Source organism: Pyxicephalus adspersus, chromosome 3 (assembly GCF_032062135.1).
Source record: "Pyxicephalus adspersus chromosome 3, UCB_Pads_2.0, whole genome shotgun sequence".
Lineage (NCBI taxonomy): Eukaryota > Metazoa > Chordata > Amphibia > Anura > Pyxicephalidae > Pyxicephalus > Pyxicephalus adspersus.
This window is the reverse complement of record NC_092860.1, coordinates 75,618,108-75,641,243: the sequence shown is the minus strand read 5'-3', so window position 1 is coordinate 75,641,243 and position 23,136 is coordinate 75,618,108. Positions and strand designations below refer to the sequence as shown.

The window sequence follows — 23,136 nt, the reverse complement described above, 5'->3', positions numbered from 1 at the left end:
CTTCCTGAGAAGATCTGATCATCTCATTTAAGGTGGAAGTGGTATTTACCTGGTGAAGTAAATCTTGGTTGGCTGTTTCCATTTTTATTATTTTCTCTTCAGAACTTTGTACCAGGTCTTCTAATGTATTAATTCTGGCACTCATGGTCATGCAGGCTTCATACATACCTGCCATTGCTAGGCTTTTTAACTTTTTATTCTTTTTACAGGTTTTAGTTTGCTGGTCAAATAGTTCCTGCATATATGCCCATGGAGACTCTTTAAATTTCTCATTTGAAGCAACATTGATGCTTTTATGCTTAAGAGTATAGGCTGACACAAACCTTCCCAAACTGGATAAGGATGCTATTTCCAACAGGCATGTACCTTGAATTTGCAAACAGTATATTATAAAACGTGTTAGATAACTAGTAATACATATTAAAGAACATGTTATGCCACTCTAGGCTAAAACTGCCTACACAAGTTTTACCACAATAGACTGTGACTGGAATGCCCACCTTTTGAAGAACAAAGACCTGATAGAACAAAGGGGTCCTGCTCACCATATATAGTCAATACACTGACATTAGTCTGATAGGAACAATGGTCAGCTTTACAGTAAATAGTTAACATTGGAGGGTGATATCAAGGATCACACCTCCCCAGGGAACAAAAGGGCTACAATTATTCCAATCTAAACAGAGTAATAAAACGTAACCACTTCTGACAATAAAACAAAAAATCTTAAAATGCAATGGCTGAACCATGCTCAAATTTTATCAATTTAGGATGCTTTTGTCCAAAACAAAAACCAAAATCTCACTATATGTACTTTTGTCCAGACACCAATCAATCTTATTAATAACTGTATTCACCAACATATATGAAAATTAACATCCACTTTTCTTGGGTTTCACTGCAAACAGCACAATAGTTCACAGATTTACAATCCAACTTCTTATCCAACTTGCTTTGTAAAAACAAACTTCAGTGAGGGGTTCTTAAACAATACCTTATTCCTACTAACCACTTTAACAGTTCCTACTGAGAATATATCTCAAGTGTATCCTCCCCTGCTAATTTTAACCGGTTTATTAGAGGTACATCCAATACACTATTATTTTGGGATTTCTATACATACATATAAAACGTATTGCAAATACAGCAAATACTCAAGCATGCAATGATGTATGGCATCTTACCAATACCCAAACAGCAATATTGTTTGATATCTAGATATAGGAACTTCAATCAGTATAATATTCAGTACATGAAAACGGCTGTTTGTAGGTAACCCCTGTAATAATCTATCAATGGTTAGTACAATACCCCAAAACATTATAACAATAATAACATAGACATATAATAGACAATATAGAAATGCATTCAGGAATGTCGTATAGCTACCTGTACATTTATATCTATACACATATATCTATAAATATCTAAAAGCAATCTTGAGGTGCAACGCACTTATATGCCTATACATGTATTGCTAAATCCACTCCATGACTTGCTACTGATTAAACTTCTCATTCACAATATAAAATGTAATAGGTCCTGTCCAAAACCAACTGCCTTTGGTTCTCTCTTTTGTTGGATGCATGCTTGTTCCAGGTCTGCGACTCCCAATTCTCAAACCAAAAACAGAAACATGGTATTTTAATTTTTGGTTAGTAAAAAAAGTAATCAATGCCATATTTAAGTAAACTTTTCCTTTGTTGTTGTGTATGCCTCTAAGCAATAGGTGACTACACAGTTGCAGTCAGCTGTACTTTAACAATTGAGACTAGTAAAATTGTATGTTCTAATTTTCCAGAATTGTCAAAAATTATTGGGAGTTTTCAGGAAATGTGATCATTATGGAAAATTGTTTGGGCCAATTGGGAATAATAAAATATCTTTTTTTGTTTAGTGACTTGAGACTTAGGCCTTTCAACTTGCCGGGGCCTTAACCATCACTTACCATTGCTGGTGAAAGTTTTCAATGCCTCCACAAACAAGTCTTCTGCTGTCTCGTCTTTTTGCTGGCACCGGATGGAGTGATGGGCACAGCCATTGTCTTTCTTGTCTCTTCCAGGTTTTTGTTCACGTCACCTGAACATGTACTGCACAGGCCTAAGATTGGGTTATGTGTTTTCCAACAAATGCGCTTTCAAAAAATGATCTCGGGAATATACAGAAGGAGCAGCCCACAGCCTCCTGGTATATGTGACGCAATGGTAAAGATGGAAGGAGAGAAGATCTCCCCAACAAATGTAAAAAAATAAACATTTTTCAATTTCCTAAAAAAGGACAGCCACCTTTATATATAATGTTAACATTGTCATAGTCGGTCTGCTTTATGACTTTATATAACAGCAAATCTGACGTTTCCTCCCTTGGCCATTACTGGCATTGAAACACATGGACCTGGAAGATTCCCATCACTGAATAGTTAAGGGAATGCCAGATTTCCGTTTTTTTTAATGGAATCATTTTAGCTGCCATGAATTCACAAAATCACTGTTAATAAAAACAGTGGTAATGGAAGAAAAAAGGATAAAAATATTTTTATCTCATTATTAATATTATTACACAGTATTGATATAGCACCAACATATTGCGCAGCACTTTACAAAGTATTTTAATAAAAATTGAGACTTTGGGTAAATCAGTAATTTATTTTACAATGCAGCAGCATCACCCCCTATAAGCCATCAATGCCACATTTCAGTACAGGTTTCCTATATGTAGAATGAATTGTCCCTAGCACAGAGCAGTAGCGTGCTGTAGCTGTATCCGTCCAGTAGGTGTCACTGCTGTCGCTCTGTCCATAGAGATCAGTGAGAGGTGTAGGCACAGTGTGCAGACAGTGCTGTGTGTAGCTCCTGGGGACACACAATTCACACAGCCAGGCTGCACATTGTGCCCATTCATTACAGGCGAGCTTATGACTGCCACTTGTGCTTTGTTTATGCTTTGACAAGGCAGGAGATGCCGCTTGAGCAATAAGGAGTGTTTGTTCTAGTAGCACAGGGTGTGTTTTCATGACTCCTTGCACTTGCTGAGCTTGTTCATCTAGTTGGTAAGAGATGAAAGTTTTCCAGAGAAGCTGAGCTCTGCTTGGATTACAAGTGATGAGGAGCGCATGGTAGCGATCAGCCTGCACAGCCCATCGCTTCGATCGCTATGAACTTTGTAGCCGATTCAACAGGAGCTGGTATCTCAATAAACTTCAATCTGCAGGTAAAGGTAACACGCTGATTGCATGTCATTGCCACCTATATACACACATGGGGTGTATTCATGCCATGTCTTCATCATATTGACCGATCTGTGCATGGCGATGTGATCGTCCTATGCCCAACGATGTGTTCCCAGCTCTGAGCTTCTGTTTGTTTTGTGATTCTGTACAATCTTAAATTCTACATTCACCTTTTTGCTGTAGTTACAGTATTTTGATGAGACCAATAACTAGATCTAACCTTCTCTAAATGAAATATGCTAAAGCGCTGTGTATAAGATTTTTTCTATTTCATAACATAGGCTTCACTTTTTATTCTTTTTTTATCTCCTAATGCTTTGTTCAGGTATTTCTGATCTGCATTCACTTGATCCAGTGTCCAATGTGGAAATGCTTGCTGATGGTGACCACATGTTTGTGCAATGTGTAAGGAGAACTCTTGTAGTCACCACCAGGGGGTCAGGGTGCAGGTGCATAGTGGTGTCACCCTATCAAATGTCTAAATAATATATTAATAAATACATACTTTATATTAGATTGTATTGTTTGGATTATTATTTACTTTCCATTCATGTGGTTTTGAAAGAAAAGCTTTTTAAATGCCTGTAGCAGTGGGTGCACATTCTTCATTCATTTAGGTTTTCTTTGGGAGAATCGCACAAATGTAAAAGATTGCTCATTATCAAACAAATGTCTAGGTGGTGTTTAAGGCGCACACATTTATTGACTTAAATTGAGGTGTGCCCTGGGATTTTCAGGTTGACAGCATTTTCTACTCAACATGAATTAAAGAAAGGTGATGTGATAATATTGACATCACAATATTTTCTGAGTGTACCAGAGCAGCCATTCCCAAGCAGAGTTCTGTGGAACCCCAGGGTCCTCCACAGTTTGCTAGGGGTTCCTTGACCATCCAGTTGTTGGTACTTACATGATTCCAGGGCTACTTACCTGAGACAGTTGCATAACAACAATGAACTTTACACCTCCTTGTATAGGGGATATTCTATTCAATACTGTAAAGAAGCATTTCTAGACCCCCAATATAAGGGACTTTTTTCCCAATGACTCTTAGTAACACATTTAGCTGGGGGTTCTCCAAGACCTATTATTATTAGGAATAAACAGGATTTATATAGCCAACATATTACGCAGCGCTGTACATTTAATAGGGGTTGCAAATGACAGACAGATACAGACAGTGACACAGGAGGAGAGGACCCTGTCCCGAAGAGATTACCTAAACAAGTATTTCAAGGGTTCTGCAGAGGTAGAAAGGTTGAGAAAGGCTAAAACTAAACCGTTCACTTTTATGTTACAGCATGCTACGATTTCTACACACAAATGTCCATTCGTTATGCCTCCATGAGAAAGGCCTTAGGGGGTAACTCTACTTGTGCACAAAAGTACAGATTTGTCCCCCAAAGTGCATCTACAAATTAAACTGCCGGCAGTTGTAAGCAATGGCTATTATATCTTTTGTCTACCTAAAGAATGTAGGAGGTAGATAAAGGTGAGGATTCTGGCGGTCAGAGGTGGGGTATTCTGCTGGTATGTCAGCCCCCCACCAATATATATATATATATATATATATATATATATATATATATATATATATATATATATATATATACTAATAAAGATACCATATATTATAGATATATCTATATTTTATATATTGATTTTGCAATTGGTGACATTACTAACTCTGCAATGTATAAATGACATTTGTAAGCACGTAAGAGTATGAACTTTTCATGTACTTTCCCACATAAGCCCCCTTTAGATGTTCTGAAATTAGTTTAATTTAAATGCATGCTAGCTTTGTGATAAAGGTTACATTTTCCAACAGGAAAACCTTTGAAGTTTTAAAGTTATCAATGTTTTGTTGTGTGAATTTATTGAAATGTATAAAAGCAGGACAGGGACAAGCCTGATAAATGCCCAAGACCCCCACCTTCTTCAGGGCCACAAGTGACTTTAGGGGGTACAGTGATCCAGAATTTTGGGGTCCCCATGTCATATTTGCCCAGGGATTTCATAGACTGTACACAAAGTTTGCGGAGGATGCTTTTGGATTCAGATGTTTTTTTGGAAATGATATACAAGCATAAGGTCAAGTACTTTCAAAGTGTTTATACATTAGTGAATGCTCCCTTGTGACAATATCACAATATATTTTGCTCTTTATTACTTTTATTATTGCTTAACCTTGATATAAGGACACAGAGCTATACATGCAGCACTGACTGGCATATATTACAGCTATTTTCATTGCAATGATTAGTTAGATAGTGAAATTTATCTGGAATGAATATATTTTTCCTTTCCTGCTGCCAGATGGCCTCCTGGCCTGGGATAGAAATCCAGGGGAAATATGGAAATATCTAATGTGTCCACACTGCAGTCTGCATTCATTGTGATGTGGCACAGTGTAATTTATAACAAATGCTCAGCTTGTGTACAGTGTATAGACCTACTCTATATATCTGCTCTGGTCTTGCAGGTCCATAGGTATGTTTTCAGGCTTCTTTAGTATTTTTCTCAACATCCAGTGAAAATACTGAAGCTATATTACTGGTGCACTTTACTATATTCTGAGAACTGAATGACCCCCTCTCCCTTAAGAAGTGTATAAAGCCAAAGCGTTCAGTACACAGTGCAGCTTAGTGCAATTTAGACATAACTGTGTCAGAATGAATGCACTAGTTAGCTAAATTTGACAGTTTAGTTTTTTTCATTTCAATTGCTTCCCCAACATTTGACCTAGAGGGTGCATCCAAAATGGCATAAATAGAGTAGTAAAACCACAGGAGCCAGATATGCTTGTGAATTTCTCATTTGTGAGTCATTTCCATAGCTGTAAGTAACAGGATTTCTTTCTTGTAGAAGATTATTGCAATGCTTTCTGATTTTAAACTATCCAGACTTAAAAATTCAAACATTATTGAAGTTTAGGTGCCTTGTGATGCCTGCCAGAACTTGTGTTAGTCAGAAATTTTTCCATTGGATCATATCTCTCACCTTTCCAATCTAGTGCCCATCAGAGGTCCCTTATGACTCCCTTGGAACAAGGGTTGGGTTGCAATATAGACCCCTAATTATATGAATTTGAACTTCTCGCTTGCTCCTGGCTGATCACTGTGTGTTCCGGGGTCTGGCTGAGTATACTTGTCCTTCTAAGGCCAAATTGCTCTTCCTCTAGTATCTCCTTGCAAACAATCCTCCTCCCAGCCCCATCTTTTTCTGGCTCCCTGGCACTGTCCTGGTTCTTGACCTCATTCCTCAAATCCAAATCCTTCTCTAAAATCAGGAGCCACTGATGTAATTCTCCCCAATTTATTGTGTTTCACTGGGAAATAAGAAGCACACAGGCAGCAAAGCCTCCACCAAGGCCCACAATATTTTAAGGTATGATAAGGGCTCAGGTAGCAATTGCAAGTTTTGTTGCTATGCCATGGGTTGGTTTTGCCAACCCTTAGGCACACCTGTGTGTTTTTGCCACACGGAAAAAAGAGACTGCTATGTCAATGCTAAGCAAAAATTTGATTGTTCGGTCACTTTGTGCAATATTGAATTCATGGGTAACAGAAGGCTGTGGACTGTTGAATTCCATGAACTTTTATAGAACGCTTTTGAACCTTCTATCCAGTTGCCATGTGTATAGCCATGAATACTTTTAAGTAATATAAATGGGATCTGTAGTGATTATTTTGAAATCCTTACAGTATCAGACACAATTTATACAGCATTGATAGCTGTAACAATCAGATTTTACCAGATGTCTTCTCTGATAACAGCCACTAATGATGCCAAATTTCACAAAACTCTGGCATCACTGCTCCCTTTTGTACTTTACTGTGCTGCTGTCTGACATCCTGACACATGAACAAAGCAGCACAGATGTTAAAACATTTCTACAGACTAACACATGATGATTATTAATGTACAAATTATAATTTAGAAACATGTATATATTGTGGTTAAGCAGGCATTAAATGAGGTGTCTTTATTAGTCTTTGCAGGCTTGTTTCCCTTTGTTTTCACTTGGTATTCCTACCAGTAACATACTTCTTACACACTGAGCTGTAGGGAGCAATGCTGTCACACTAGGACTACAGAACACCTTCCTTTCTCTACATCCTATAGATAGTGTCATAGTTAAAAGAGGTGACTGCTTGGGACAATTCTGTAAAGCAGTGGTCGTAAACCCATAATTTCTGGGGGGGCTTAAGGGTGGTCCCCTACACTTCCAAAGGGCTATATAGTTACAGTACTGAAGTGGAAGTGTATGTAAGATAAGCAATAATAATATTATAAAAAATAATAATGCAATAATAATTAAAAAAAACTTCATTGTTAAAGGTTGCATAGATAAAAAGATTTATGAAAAATATGCTTTGCATAGATATTAGTACACATATTTTAAAAGTCGTACCGTTCTCTGTTCTGAAAAATCAAAAATTGCTGTTTGGTTGAGCTTGTCCTTTGTCATACTTGATTATGAATAGGAGCGAGTAGTTTTTTTATAACCACCTGAACAATCTAAGTGTTGTAATAAGAAAAGATGCAGTGTCTGCATTCCTTTAGCACAAGAACCTTTGAGAGTATCTCAGCAAAAATGAAAGTTCTATTACAGGGATGTCTGAAATGGCACCTAAAAAGCAGGGATTTAGATTTCAATGGGAGTTCTATATACAGATATGTACAGCACACTTCTGGGTTGTCATAATAGAAGTAAGTGACATTTACATATTTGGCAGAAGTAGAAAACAGCAAGAAATTGAACTGGGGGATATCACTTCTATAACAACATATTATGCCTTGCGTATACATTGTGCAGAAGACAAATATGCTATATCAATTTATTGAATTATTTTTTATCTTAGTGGTATATAGACATGTTAGAACTGCATATTTTAGAGTCACTGGGAAGGTTATAACCACATATTCCTAATTCTGCAGTGTATATGACTATTACACTATTAAATACCTTTATTCTGTTTAGTGCATGTAGGTATATCTTGAATTGTATCAGCTGATCCAAAGCAAGTGATGCATGGAATATTATTTTTAATATTCACATTTAGGTACAGATAACTGTTGCCAAAACAATTTTTACTACTTCCAGGTTCTATGCTTTTTGCACCATCAGGTAAATGGTGCAAAATATTAAGATTTGAGGTGGGCAGACTCTAACAGCAGCAATGAGCGATTATTTAAACACAGTAGGGCTGATTTTCAGAAGAAATTTAAGCTGTTTACTTAGCAGAATGAATTATCTCTCTGCAAGGCATAATTAACTATATGAATGATCTGAAGCTTCGCTGACCAAAAAAACATCCATCCATGTGCAAGGTAAAACCATATCTTTTATACATTTCCTTGGATGTGATTGGGTACTTTTTCAAAGGGATCTATTTTAAAGTACTGAATCTAATTTTTACTTTAACATTCTCTGGTCGAGAATCAATTACTATTGAAACACATGGACCTGGAAGATTCTCCACCAGGGAAGGGAATGTTTCAGGAAATGCCAGATTCACTGTTTTATAAATAGCCCCTCATAATGAAATTTTATTGTATTACCTGAGATAAGTGATAGTAATAATTCATGTTGCACAGCCTGAACTACTTTTGTAAATCAACATCATTGTGAATGATGGAGAGGAGAAGATTGAGAAGTATTCAGTGGAGAGTTACCAAAGTACATGGTGATTTATCATTTATAAAGATAGACCATCATTCTTCACTATTAAACTTTGAGGTAAAAGCAATGTTTAAAAATAAATAAATACATAAATAAAATAGTACATCTGTGTAATACACCTACACTTCCACATGTTATATCCCCATAAAACATGCATCAAGCACAGAAAAATAACGGTTGATGGTCCAGGAAACAGAGTGTGCTTCTACCTTCCTTTTTGACATGATAATACTAACTGGATTTTTAGCTCTGAATACCAAAGCACATGGTGTCAGCCCTGCCTATTCAATTCTGATGGACAGAGAGCACAGCCCTCTCCTTGTTCATAGGAGTGTATATAGAAAATTATTAGCTCAAAAGACATCTGACAATATCAACAGGTATTTTATTGTACTTATTACAAAGATATAATAAAATACTTAAACCATAGAGGAGTAAAAAGAAGATTAAGTGGCATTTCACACCCAGGGTGAGCTTCATGCCTTATCATTGCTCTAGCCTCTTCCAAGTGAATAGGAGAGGTGGGTAGGTGAATGCAGCGGTTGTGGTCTGAAGATGTGCAACATGACTAGCTACATGCAAAACTTGTTGCCCACACTGCAGTTTGCCTCTCCTGACCCCACAGCAATAGTTTGGTGACCTTGTTAGGAATTCATAACAAGTTTAGGAAGAGATTTCTTGCATATTAGAAAAATATACTATCACCTGCAGTGTCCATAGGACAAAGAATGAAAAGAAATCTCCCTTGTCTTAATGAAAGATGGAAAACAAAAAGGGGTTTACCTATCTCCTACTTTACTGTAAATTAAAAAAAAGAGTTTGGTCTTTTAAAGACCTTTTCAGTATATTTAACTTACTTTGTATAAATGTCACCTTCAATGTAAAGAAGAGTTAAACCTTCCAGAGACCTTGTAACTCTTTTTTGTACTTGTATGTGCCATTACCGTGCTTATGCATCTCAGACTTTTTCATTTTCACTTATACTTCATCAACATCGTCTCCTCTGCAATCAGGTAATGCATATTTTAATCAGCACGCAGCAAAAATATTGATTATCTTGGCAGGAAATGTAAATGAACCAATACTCCTCTCACACATAAACCAAGTAAATGTTTCTCTAATGTAAATAGTAATCACTGCACAGGCATAAGCTATCATTATTACCGTGGATTATGCAGAGTGAGTTGGTGGAGGTGACTTTTAACTAGCTCAGGAGATCCAGCTGAGACTGGACTCCTTTGAGGATAATGTTAACAGTCTTGAAGCAGTTTATATTCAGTAATGAGAAGTTTAATTATGATAGGACAAAATTACAAAGTAATAAGACAGATGTAGTCTTTTTGATATGTGAAAATCCAGTAACAATGGTGTAGATGAGTCAGTCTTAAAAAACGAAAATGTTACAATTTTCCAGACCTAACTACCGTATTATTATGTATAATTTATTACTGTTAGCGTGCGTTTAGTTGGAAAATATTGTGACATTTTGGTACATTTTTGTTAACAATAAAAAATCCTTTACATCCTCCATATAAATCATCTTCAAACGAAAAGAAAATACCGAGCATTTGCAAACAAGAAACCAAAAAAAAATGGAAAGTAGAACTAAAAGCTTTATTTTCCCTCCAAAAATTGTGTTGAGCTACCTCTGAGTGATCAAAATATAGAAAAAGGGATAAAAGAAAGAGGTTTTAGCTCCTAAGTTTTGGATAAAATCATTATTATGTATTGATAAAATTCAGGTTTCTTAAATAATTATTATACACGAATCATTTAAGCATATATCAAGTCTAGTTTATGTATCACCAGGCTGAAATATATATTCTAAACAGAAATGTTCTAGCTATTGTAACCGTATTTGTCTTATGCGAGCCTGGCACTTTTCGCCCTTCTAGGCTTCCTCAGGGGAGCTTGAGCTTAAGTAATGTATGGTTTTTGGTTGCTAGTACATAGATAAAAGTAAATGGTAACCTTGTTCTAGGAATGTACATGGGGAGGATCCCAGCCAAAGTAGGTTGCTGTTGGATGCAGGTACATACTCGTTGAATGCAGGTACACAAGAGAAAAAACTGCCAAGGTTTTTAATACATTGCCCTTTTAATGTAAGGGGGTATAGTAGTGGCCAGTAAATAGTGGCTCCAGAACTTTTGAAGAGGGATCAGGATACTTTTTGTCTTATATTTACCAATAAAAGAGGTAAATAAGTGGGGCTTTTTTTAGGAAAGGTTCATGACAGGTTTACTTAAAATGCTTCTACTTTTATCTTTAGTAGAATAGTGTAAAATCAGTTAAAAGGCCCAATCCATTTGTGTATACTAGCCAATCTTTTGTTTAATAAGTGTTACCAGTGGAACCTATATATTGTTGTACTGTCTATTGAGTGCAAGTACAATGAATAATTAATGACAGAGTAAAAGTTAGTTGCGTATTAACAGCATACATTCTGCCAGAGGTTAATGGGGAGTTCACTTAAGATCTAAATGGCAGCAGGCAGAAGACCAGTAAAGCTTTTAAGACCAGTGCTTGTGTCATTTTGACAGGGGAAGAGGAAGATACATGGTGTCCCAGTCAGTTCATTCAGTTTCCTTTCAGCTTCAGGGAAACTGGAAATGCTATAATAAGTGACAAAAACAATAACAATCCCCAGTGCAGAGATGTCAAGCAGCATTCCTGAAACAATGGTAATTTTACGGATGTGCGTTCTTCTACACTACAGGCCTAAATTTACTCTTGACACTGTAACAAGACTTGAAATAGTTCGGGCTCTCTATGAATGCCATTTGACATGCAGACTTTACCGCTGTGACCTTTACCACAGAAAGCCTCACTTTTCTTTTCTATATAATTAAATATAGCGAGATTTTCATCCAGAGTAGTGGTGAATTATGAATGTGTGTATTGATCTGTGTAGCTCTATAGTGTTTTTGTTCTCAGCCCACTGCTTCTATTGCACACAGTCTGCAACCTGAACAAGCTTACATTTTTATGTAGAGCGTTATGTTATGAGAGAGTATTTTTTTATGGAAATAAATCCATCCCCTTAACTCGCCATTTGTGAAACTGTTCTTCCTCCAGAACACAAGAAGCTGTCTGTCTTTCTGCAAGCTTGGAGAACTTGTATAGTACCTCTGTGTTATTTTCATAGATGCAGCGCTGTGCTAAATTCCACTGCTGTTTACTCAATCTTAAATGTTCACATCTTACTTGGGATTAGGTGATTCTGGTATATGAGGATATACTCTATATGAGATGATATGGTATAAAATGAATTGCTTCCATTATTCTTTTAAGAACTGTTTCAGTGTTAGTCCACCCAAAACTGGCAACCTAAAAGTTTTTTTTACATGCTGGAGATATCCCTGGCAGCTTTTTGTATTTTTGGGAATACAACTGAAGTTGGTCAAAAAAGAACAGAATTCATAATTGTGGTGGAGAGAATACTCTTTTGGAATTTCACTTTTTGAGAAACATGCTGCCTGCAAAAATATCACTCAAAAAAATATTTCTAATTATGTGTTGTATCACCTTTATCTTTGATTACAATACACATGTGCTGTGGTATTGTTTGGATAAGCTTATGCAGTGTCTCAACACTTCCATATTCCAATATTTCCATTTGCATGTATTTTTGTGCTTGTATTGATGATGGGATAGTTGAATTGCTGTGTAAAGTCTTCTCTAGCATAGCTCATAGATTTTCATTGGGGATAAGGTGTGGACTCTGTGGTTTACTTTTTCACAATTTGAGCTCATGTCCTGCAGGTAGTGTATCAGAAGCCAGTAGATGGGTTACTACAAGTGATCCAATTGTAAAATATTACCAATCATTTAAACATAACCACATACTCTTTTTTAAGTATCTAACTGTAAAATGTATGTAAGAGGTGACTGCCAAGCAATACTTCAATTAAACGTTCATAAGTTTCCCAGTCACTTTATCCACTTTCCTTTTTTTAGCTGATTCCAAACCAGTTGGGGTTGACAGGGTTCTCTGCAATTTGGGTGTGCAATGTGCAACATTGTCTGATTTCTATAAACTCCTAATCAGAATATCTATATGTTTTAACCAATGTACAATCCAGAAATCTTCTTGCATATTATATTTACCCCAGGGGCTCCTGGAAAAGAGGGTGTTCAGTGATGCCCCCCTCAAAAAAAAATGGTAGAATGTTAGCTGAAATTCTGTCTTGCTCAATTTCATGTACCATAATAAAAAACAGGACCTCTTTATCACCCTTTACCCCACTTAATTTATAATCTGTCTGTTGTTTGTGACAGAACTGAAACTTCACCATTAAAATAAAAGACGCAATCAATCCATTTATTGCTAAATGGTTGTAACTGTGTTATATATTTTCAAAGCAATAAACACACTAAGTTTTCAAGCTTCGCCAGTTAATTGCTTTGAATAGTTCAGACTATGTGGTGGGAGGTATCTCAGTGTATAACTTTTCACAGTTCCGGTGACACTGACAGAACAGAGACCCTTGTGATATAGCTTCAAAGCTGATCATATCTGAGATTGGCTGGTTGGGAACAACTTGATCATGCTTTGAAGTTGTTCTCTGGATGTTTGCAATGCCTATGGCCTTATACCATTAACATCAATTAGGTGTCAGAGGAATATTTGCAGTTTAAAAATAAAATAAGTACATTCTCTTGAGTAATTAGTGATTGCCTACATATGGGGCTCATTACTTTATTAACCTTCTGACTGCCAAACTTTAGTGCTTTGTTACACATGGAAGTATCTGTAGAGTTATCCACCTATTCCATGCAAACTTTATACTATCATTATCAAATGTATGCCAGTTCTTGAAATGATGCACACCAAAATAATTTTGCATAGACTTCTTTTTCTCACAAAATATTATTAATACAGCATAAAATGAGATCTTATTACTGGTTAGTAAACTGTGTATTCTGGAATTTCGGTGGATACAGAGGAGTGAGCTGAGGATATTGTGGGGCAAATTGCACTATTACAATGGAGGATTGCAAGCATGTGTCATTTACTGGGGAGCAAACCGACTTGGTGGCTTCTACTGACTTTTATTTTCATGTGTATCACATTAATTAGCCATTTTTCTGCATATGTAAGAGATTTGTGGTTGTTCTACTGTTAACAGCATTATACCTCCATTACACTTCTAAAGTACTGTGTGTGTTTCATGGGCTAGGCAGGGTACAAATAGCCCAGTGGGTGTACTTTTTTCTTTTGCAATATAGGCACAATATAAAATATTCAGTTAGCTCAGAGCAGGCTCAATCAGCCAGTCTGCCAGCAAAAAAAGTTATATAACTCTGTTTTTATTAGTGTGCTGTTAAAATCATGATTTCCAACTTTTGCCCCTCCCCCCCCCCCCCCCCCCTTCCCCTTGTCTAATTACCCAAACAATATCAGTGGTCATTACAGAAAGCAATAAGGAATAGCAATTGACAAACAGAAAGCATGCTAAACTACTATATCAAACATCTGAAGCCATACATCCAACTTCCTTTAGGAACCCACTGTATAGATCTTAAGAATTTTGCAAAGCTTCATTTCATATGACTATAAGTTTATGTTGTGGAAAACTAACAGATGCTGTTTTAATATGGATTTTAATTTTATTTATTTTGTTAAAAAAATGAGAGGTCCTACAGGTATGTCAGTTTCCATTACTGATTACATAAAATATTAGTTTCCTTTGATCACTGGTACCTTGACAGACAAGTTTCAGGGTTTTGCTAAGCAAATTTTAAAAGCTACAACTCATCAGGCATAACATGTCACAAATAACAGTATTTAAAAACACTGTGGTGAGGCTTTTTTGTTGCTTTTTACTTGGGACCCCAAGTTTTTTGTATATTTTACAATGGATAGCACATTATTTCATTTGCAACCAGCATTACATTCCTACCCTCTGATGGTTCAATGTTATTTGTTACCTAGCATTGACCTAGAAATGAAACAGACAAGAACAAGATTTTACTTTCAACTTAGACAGTTTACTTCTTAAGGCTATGTCTACAGGAAGTAACTTTTAAAGCAGATATGTTGTTAAACTGACATTTTACACCATACACATGCCACATTGCAGGTAGTGTCATTTTGGTGACAACCCTTGTTTCCCTGGAGCATGTTCTTTAAACAGAAGTTTATATTGTGTAAGTGCAAACTCTTGATGGAGTTTGTTGTAGGTATAACACCACCAGTATTTGAAATTTTCTAAGAGATGAGAAAGTATGAACCTTTTTTGGGAAATTTGTTGAATGTTTGAGATATTAAAGGCTTGATTTCTGGCTGCCATTTAAAATGGCAGTCTATACTTTTCATAAATATCAAAATAAAATCCAAAGTAATGCTTAGAAAAATAGCATGTTTAATGGCAAATTCCAGATGCTCAGATCTTGTACAGCAGTTCAGTTACAATGCATTTGAGTGCTTTTAAGCACAATTCTCTAATTCTTTGGGCATTATATAATGTATATGTATCTATATGGCCAGACTTTATACAGTGCACATTGTAAAAAACAGAAATAAATTATTCTGTAGAGATCCTGTTTGGTGCTATCTGGGGTCAATCATGTGGCAAAAAGCACTTACACCACTTTTGTGTGTATTGGTGTGTAAAACCAATTCTAAGACAAAATCATTGTTTATCCTATGCTAAATATTCTTTTTTTTAATTCATTTTGAGGATAAAAATATTTGATATCTGAAAATATAAACATGAATATTTTATATTTAGTATTGCTAGAGGGTTGGGGTGTAGATGGATTCTTTGTTTCTTTTCATTTTTACCAGGGTCATTTCAAATTTCAAATACTTGAAAATAAGCCTGTTGTTTAGATATCTAAACAGCTGAGGATCACAGTACACAGATAAATAATTTATACTTCACTTCGGCTGGAGGAAACATTTATAACAATTTCATTGTAAAATTAATAATATATATTGATGATAGCCTAAACACCATTTTTATAGCTTTATATACTGTATAAAGTTTAAACAAACTACACATAACTGTTGCTCTGGTATTGTCTTCTGAGTTCTTCAACATGAGCAGAGACTCAACATTAGTTTGTAACATATGTACAAATGTTACTGCTGTCCGTGTAATTTATTGTAGAGAAAATATTCCTTATGTCTAAGCAATTAGTAACATGTGATTATCATCTTTGTGTATCCTAACTTTATAAATAAGCCATTTGTGGATCCTTATTCTTTCCTTTTTGTCATTATTTACTGGCCACATAAGATTGTGGGATCACACATCAGATAATCGTCTTGGGCATGAATCCGACATATGTAATTTTTTCCCCCTACATTGTTTATCAGTCCATTAGGCCATTTCAGGAGGTCAAGAAGGCACACTAAACCAGAAGAAACAAGATGTCCAAGGTAAGTTTTTTTCCAACCGAGCAGCTTTAGTCTTTTGCTCATCCGCAGTGTAGTCCTTGTACATGTGCGCATGCTTGGCATCGAAATGCCCCTTGAGATTCGACCGCTTGAAAGTGCTGTTGGTGTCATTGCACACTAAACACAGGGATTTGTTGCAGCATTGGTTGAAGAATAATTTGTCAGTCCATTCATGGTTGAAGACACGACGTTCGAGGTCAACCTTCTGGAGACTGGTAGCTGTGCGTTGCTTCTGCTCTTTAGGCATAGTAACTAGGGTAACTGTGTGGGAACTTGATGATATCGATAATATCGCGGGAACTCGCGATAACGCAACAATTCAAGTAGGCTGGTTCCAATAATTAATAACTAGGGGGGCTTTAGGCCAAACTGGAATACTGGCTAGGCCGTATTAGGCCTAATGGCCAGAGTTTGCCTACCTCTGATTTAGAGAAGAGGTAAAAAAAAAAAACATGGCATTTCAGTGTTCAACACAGAATTTTCTTCTAAGCTGGGTGGGAGGAACTTGTAGGCGGCTGTCAGCCGCTGTAGTGTAACCACCCAGAAACAGCCGAGTGGTTACTAAAAAGTGCCAGGTGGTGAGTCGGCTTAAAAGGGGCTGAGAAGAAAACTGAATTTACGCCTATTGGTAACATCTAGGTGTCGGGAAGCATTTTCAGGGATTTGCTAATGCATGTGCAAGTGTTTACAAGCAACTGTAAAAAATACACAGTAATGCTGCAGTTGCCAACTGTCTGCACAAAAAGGATAAAAAATTTGTTTCAATGTTATCCATTTTTCCCAAATCAAACAACGGGAGATTCAAGCAAAACTACTTGTACAGCTCTCCCTATCTCTGATCAGGATATGACCTAATTGTTCGTAATGGCTGCAATCAACGCTAATGTGCTGTGAAGTGTCACAGATGACATTTCTTAGGATAAAGGCAGGTAAGATAACTATATGGGCAACAAGGAGTTTGTGCTTTATTTAAAGTAGTACTGTATTACTGAACTACAGTTTTAAGTTCTGTTTCTTTTCTTGTTGCTGCAAATCTACTTTTGTTTTTTAGGAGTGACATTAGGGTCAGGTTTTAACTTACAGCCGCAATGTCTGGGCTTCAGTATTTTCTCGGACAAATCAGGCCTAGCTGGTCAATGTATTTATTTGACCATTGCTATGTTTATGTATACAGTATGTGTTGTATGTGTTTGTATGTTCCATGCTAAATAATTGAAAAAGGATACACTGTTCTTTTGTGTTTTTTCATGCATTAGACCTAGTCTGTACAGTGATGCTTGTCCTTGAAATAATAAACTTGTGGATGAAGTCTAGTGACATTTGACACATGATGCTATTATTATAATTATATCATCACTATATGGAATAGTGGGATCTTGGGGAGTAGCAGGTGGTCCATCCATTAAATGAACCATTAGGAAGGGTTACTGGTAAGCTATCTTACATAACAAAAAAACAGAGAGGTATACACTATAAACATTATACCCTCATCCCAATGTCATTATCACCCCAATTTATCATCAGGGGAATTCATTCGCCTTTACGTCTTGTTTCTGTATTCCACCATAGATAAATTAAAAATACAAAAATGCAAGAGCATAACATAGTAGTACATATAATAGAAATAAACTTTTACATGAACAAGTAAAATAAAATTAGTACCTCTTATAATATGCAGTCATGTTACACAAACAGACAATAAAATAATCTGTGAGTGATGGCTTTAGAAATTTTGCTGGCAGATGAAAGTGGATTGGCCAGATTGTTTTGATAAACAGTTTGAAGGGGGAATTGTATGTCTTTCCTCTTTAACATGATTTGTAACATGAATTCTGGAGAGACTTTTCAGAGATACAAACAGTTAGAAATCAATGTATTCTGCTGTATTCTGAAAAGGTACGGATGTGTAAACCATACAAACAAGCTACCAACTAATACTCAGCAACAGCTAAACAAAAATTGTCAGTTCTCTTTTTGTGGGATGTATATGTTTTACACAGCCTAAAACATTATTATGTTCTATTTATTTTATTACATCACAAGTCTAGTTTACACTAGTGCAGCATTTTTGGTACTTCTTGCATTTTTGGTATCCCTGTTTCTTATTCATCATTACTCATTTTAAATGGGTTTGAGTTAAAATTAAAAAAAAAATTACATTATGCAAACGATAGTAGATAAAATGCCAGTATAGCAAACAAAAAGGTTTGGCTGGCTTCTGAGGTGGTTATTTCCAGGGCCATCTAGGGAGGCCAAAAACAGCCAAGAAACATGCGTGTATTAGTATATTAAAAAAATTAGGACAACACCACTAAAGCTATCAATTTGCTACATTAGGCCGTTTCCTGTGGTGAACAGGGAATAATCCTCTCTACAGATGCAGAGAAGGTGTTCATTAGGGTGGCGTGGGATTACATGTTCAAAACATTACGATACATAGGATTTCAGCCCACCATGATGTCTTAGTACAATACAATCCCTTTTCAGTAAATTCCTGTGGCATGGCAGTAGAGTCCATAAAAGCCATTAGCTGGTCACCAGACCTTTGTCATGTATCCCTACTATAGTCATATGTCATTACCACTGTTTAAGGTAAATTGTTTGGGGAAGCCAGTTAACCTAACTGGATGTTTTTTTTGGAATGTGGAAGAAAACCTACATAGACACAGGGAGAACCTGCAAACTCCATGCAGATAGTGTCCTGGCTGAGATTTGAACCCGGGACCCAGAACTGCAAATGTCAGAGTGTTAACCTCTGAGCCATTATGCTGCTTTACTACTAGGCTGGTAATCTAGCCAGAATTCTTGTTCAGACTGTCATACTTACCGTAAGCACTGGGTTGCTAATGACAAGACTTTTAGTTGTATCTAGAACATTCACCCTGGTAAAAGACCAAATATATACCCTCCTCACTGTTTCACATTCCACTATTGGAACCACTTTGAACATTTTTCATAAGGTGAACTAGTCTCCTCTGGTTTGTTTACACCATTGGTAGGCAACCCAGATTTTATGCTGGGACTAGTCAAACCATTTCTTCCCATATAGATGGTTGAATCCCCTCTAAGAGTGGTAGATTTAAATTTAGCCAATGGTAAAATTTTTAAGAGACGATTGCTTTCTGGTTTAGTTCAGGAAGATTTGAAGTTTTCATGGTGGTCCTAAATACGGACTACACCTCCCTCAGCATCCATCAGCCTTTGAACAGCTGCATTTACTTGTTACCCAGTGGCCTATTTTACTTTCCTTATTTATCAATTTTTAAATACGCTGAGCGCCCAGAAGGCCCCCCATTTTCAAGGAGCATGTGAAAAAGGTCTAGTGTTCCCTAAAGACCAATGGGGGACAGCATGTATTATTAGCACTATAGTACAGGAGATTTCCAAGGTTCTGACACAGTGGTATGCGACAGCGGACAAGCTGAAAAAGTGGTACCTGGACAACACTGATAGGTGTTACCACTGTCATCAAGAAGTTGGCAGAATGCTCCACATCAGCATATATTAGAACCTCTGGTATCTTCCCCCCCGAAACATGTCTTTTTCATATTCAAGAAGTGTTGTTAGGAAAATACAAGACCTCTCTCTCTTGTTAAGCATGGCCAAGTGTCTCATATACCTTTTATGGGGCTCTAGTGGTGACCCTCCAATTTCCATGGGGCTGTCTGTGAGATCCCACAAATGGAATTTCAATACATTCAGATAGATTAGATTGTTTTTTGTAAACTCGAAATGCAATACATTCAGATTGATTAGATAGTTTTTTGGAAACCTGGTCAGTGTAAATCTCAGATACGTACAAATCTTTGGTTCAGTAAAGGTTGGAATTTATTCTCACTGTTGGTGTTTAAGTTAGTGGAAAATACCCTCCCCCTATTCTTTATTTTTCTATTTTCGTTTTTCCTGTTCAAGATAAAAATGTAAGTAGGTCTTTTGAATGTTTCTGCTTGTTTTCATTTGCTATGTTTGTTATTTATGGTTTCAAAATGATGTGGATGTTAACAGCTTTTATGTTTGTTAATTTGTAGATGCATTTACTGAATATAGAGGGGTGGAATTAAATAAGCAGGAAAGGGGTTCTGGAGGAAACAGCAGGGAGAATGAAGTAAAGAACAAAAAGCAAAGGAAAAAGGAAAAAAAAAACCTGGGATTGAAGGGACCAGGGGTAAAATTTTCTGCCTTACAACAGCAGCACACCAACAACCTTAAAGTGTTCTACCATGCCCATCTTATACATGTTTAGGTGTACTTGAGATACAATGAGAGAACAACTCTGAAAGCAGTGTTGAGGGTAAGATTGAATGATTTTTTTGGAAAGTCTGTATCCCATTCAGTTGTATAAGATTAGGGGGTGCGGAAAAAGAGTTAATAGTAGCCAGGAGCAAAAGTGTGATATTATAGCACAAATTTGTAAAACAGAATGATGTAGGGTGGTTCATTCTACTCCAGTCCTGATTTCTCCAAATACAAATCTTTGTATTTTATTCTGAAAAAATAAAATTTTAAATATGTAAATCTCTACAGGAAATACAGGAATTTGGGGATCAGTGCTATTTTAACAGCAGTAATATCGTCTTTTCTCTAGATGTGTAGCTATTTCAAGTTTTTGATAGTACTGTGCATCAGTAATTAGGTAATAAGGTTGGTAATCTGCATGAAGATAGATATCCAGTTATGGAAAACAAGAAGTGACTCAGGAGAATATAATATTATCTTGTAGCAGGTTTGAATTAATCATAATTCATCATTTTCATGTAGGTCATGATCTTCTGTTGGGTGAAAAAAAAATGTTTGGGAAGGAAATGGTGGGTTTAATTGCAATTAAATATTTGTGAAAACAATAGGGAGCGGGGAGCGGGCGCATGCTCATATATATCGTAAATTGAGGTAATTGGTATCCAGCTGTAATTTAAATAACCTGAGGGGTTGTAATATATAGAACTTTGACTCATTTAAGGAATTTGTGCTTAAAACCCCAATTATCCAAGATGGAGAATAAGTAGTTTCATGAAAAATCTTCTCATTTATTCTAGAAGAAGAGCATGGCAGTGCTTTTTTCCTGTTTAATCAAATACATGCCTTCAAGGCACAATTAACATGTGGAAATACATATATTTTAAGCAATATCTTTTTAATAATGACTGTTGTGATTAGGTGGGAAGTAATAGGCCATGACGAGAAGGTAAAAAAATTGCTTTAAAATACCAGTAGTTTTAGACTGGTGATTACAGGGAATTCCATTGAGGTGACTATTGTTCAGTGCAGTTAAAAGAACAACTTGAGGTGATGATAAAATAATGCTTTATAAGACAAACTAATTAATATGTATTTCAACATGTGAATGATTATTTAGTTTTGAACAATAATTATAATCATATTTATGTTTAAATTGAGCATTAAGTAAAAATTGTCATAAAATGATAAACAAGGTAATCAATGCAATATTCAATGTTGAGCTGCTTTTATTGCATTTTAACAAAAAATGTTCTACTAAAACAAACTCTTTGACATTTTTATTTCCTATTTTTGCATATTGGACTTACTTCAACTAAAGCTTCAGCTATAATATTTAGGTTTGTACAGTGACTTTTTTTTACTGATTTATTTTAGTTATTATTATAGTGAACTTAGGTAATTAAGCACATTCATCCTTACCACTAACTTATATAACCTATTACTTCTGGGAAATGCAGGCTCATTGTGGTGTACAACTACCTGCATTTGTCTTTATAGCCATTCCTTTGTGGTTGGGAAAATAATTCCACCTGCTATCATTCTAATTAGAAACACTGAAGCATCTTTAAATCATTGCCATTGGACTGGTGAATCAATAGCTTGGTCAGGCTTAACATGCTACTGTACTTGACTGTTTACCGCCAGGGCCTAGTATCCACAGATACTATATTTATTATTTTTTTTATAGAATACGTCTATAGAAACAAATAAAGAGATTTAAAGCTGAAATACCCCCTCAAGTCTCTACATTTGTACTTTCCTATTCCTGCCTTTTTCTCTCGTTGTCTTCTCTTTCTAGTAACATTTAGTAAATGATCACTAACAAGAGTTCACTTTGAAGGATCATGTTTTTTATATTCATGATATTTAGGTATTGTTGCCTGAATGTCTCATTTGTGACGTCAAGACTGAAATATATTTCTGAAATGTAGAATGTATATCTTTAGGATATATTTATATATATTTAAAAGGTATATACCACATGCATCTGTATTCATTAGTATATAGTTAAATATATTTTAAATAAAGCAGAGTTGTTTTTGAGATAAGCTCCTTAAACAGCTGCTACTTTTATTTAAGGAAAGGTGGTGGTTGAATATTTCTCCAGTTGGGTGATCAGGGAGTCACATCTTTGGGTAAAATGCTAAATAAGGGGGAAGAAGTGAAAGAAAGAGGTTTTAAATCCAAATAAGTGATGGATCATTAATTGAATTATGTATTGTATATAAATCATCACCATTGCTGATCATTTCGGGTTTGTATTATACTGACACTACTGACATTGTTGTTCATATTGATTTTGATCACTCCTGTGTTTTGTGTTATATTGATATTGCTTTATATCCTTCTCTGCAAACAATAATGTTTAGGAATACAGACCGTTATGTCTCTCAAATAAACGCACCCCCCTGCAGAAGCCCATCAAGGCAAAACATGTCGGGATTATTTGTGCATTTTTATGGTTATTATTACCATACAGACAGAAATTATTGTCTAGATCAGGAGTTAGCAAACTTTTTTGGCTACTAGGCCATTTTAGGAGGTCAAGAAGGCACGCTAGGCTGGACTCTCTCTTGA

General features: G+C 36.0%; 1 protein-coding gene across 2 annotated transcripts in view; it reads left to right on the top strand.

The window, feature by feature from the left end:
* Positions 1-2,870: 2,870 nt before the first annotated feature.
* Positions 2,871-23,136, top strand: part of CSGALNACT1 (chondroitin sulfate N-acetylgalactosaminyltransferase 1) — a 193,570-nt gene continuing 173,304 nt past the window's right edge. For both annotated transcript variants that reach the window (XM_072405281.1, XM_072405279.1), the window contains exon 1: positions 2,871-3,210. The gene's annotated coding sequence lies outside the window, so the exon portion shown is untranslated. The remainder of the gene's footprint in view (positions 3,211-23,136) is intronic.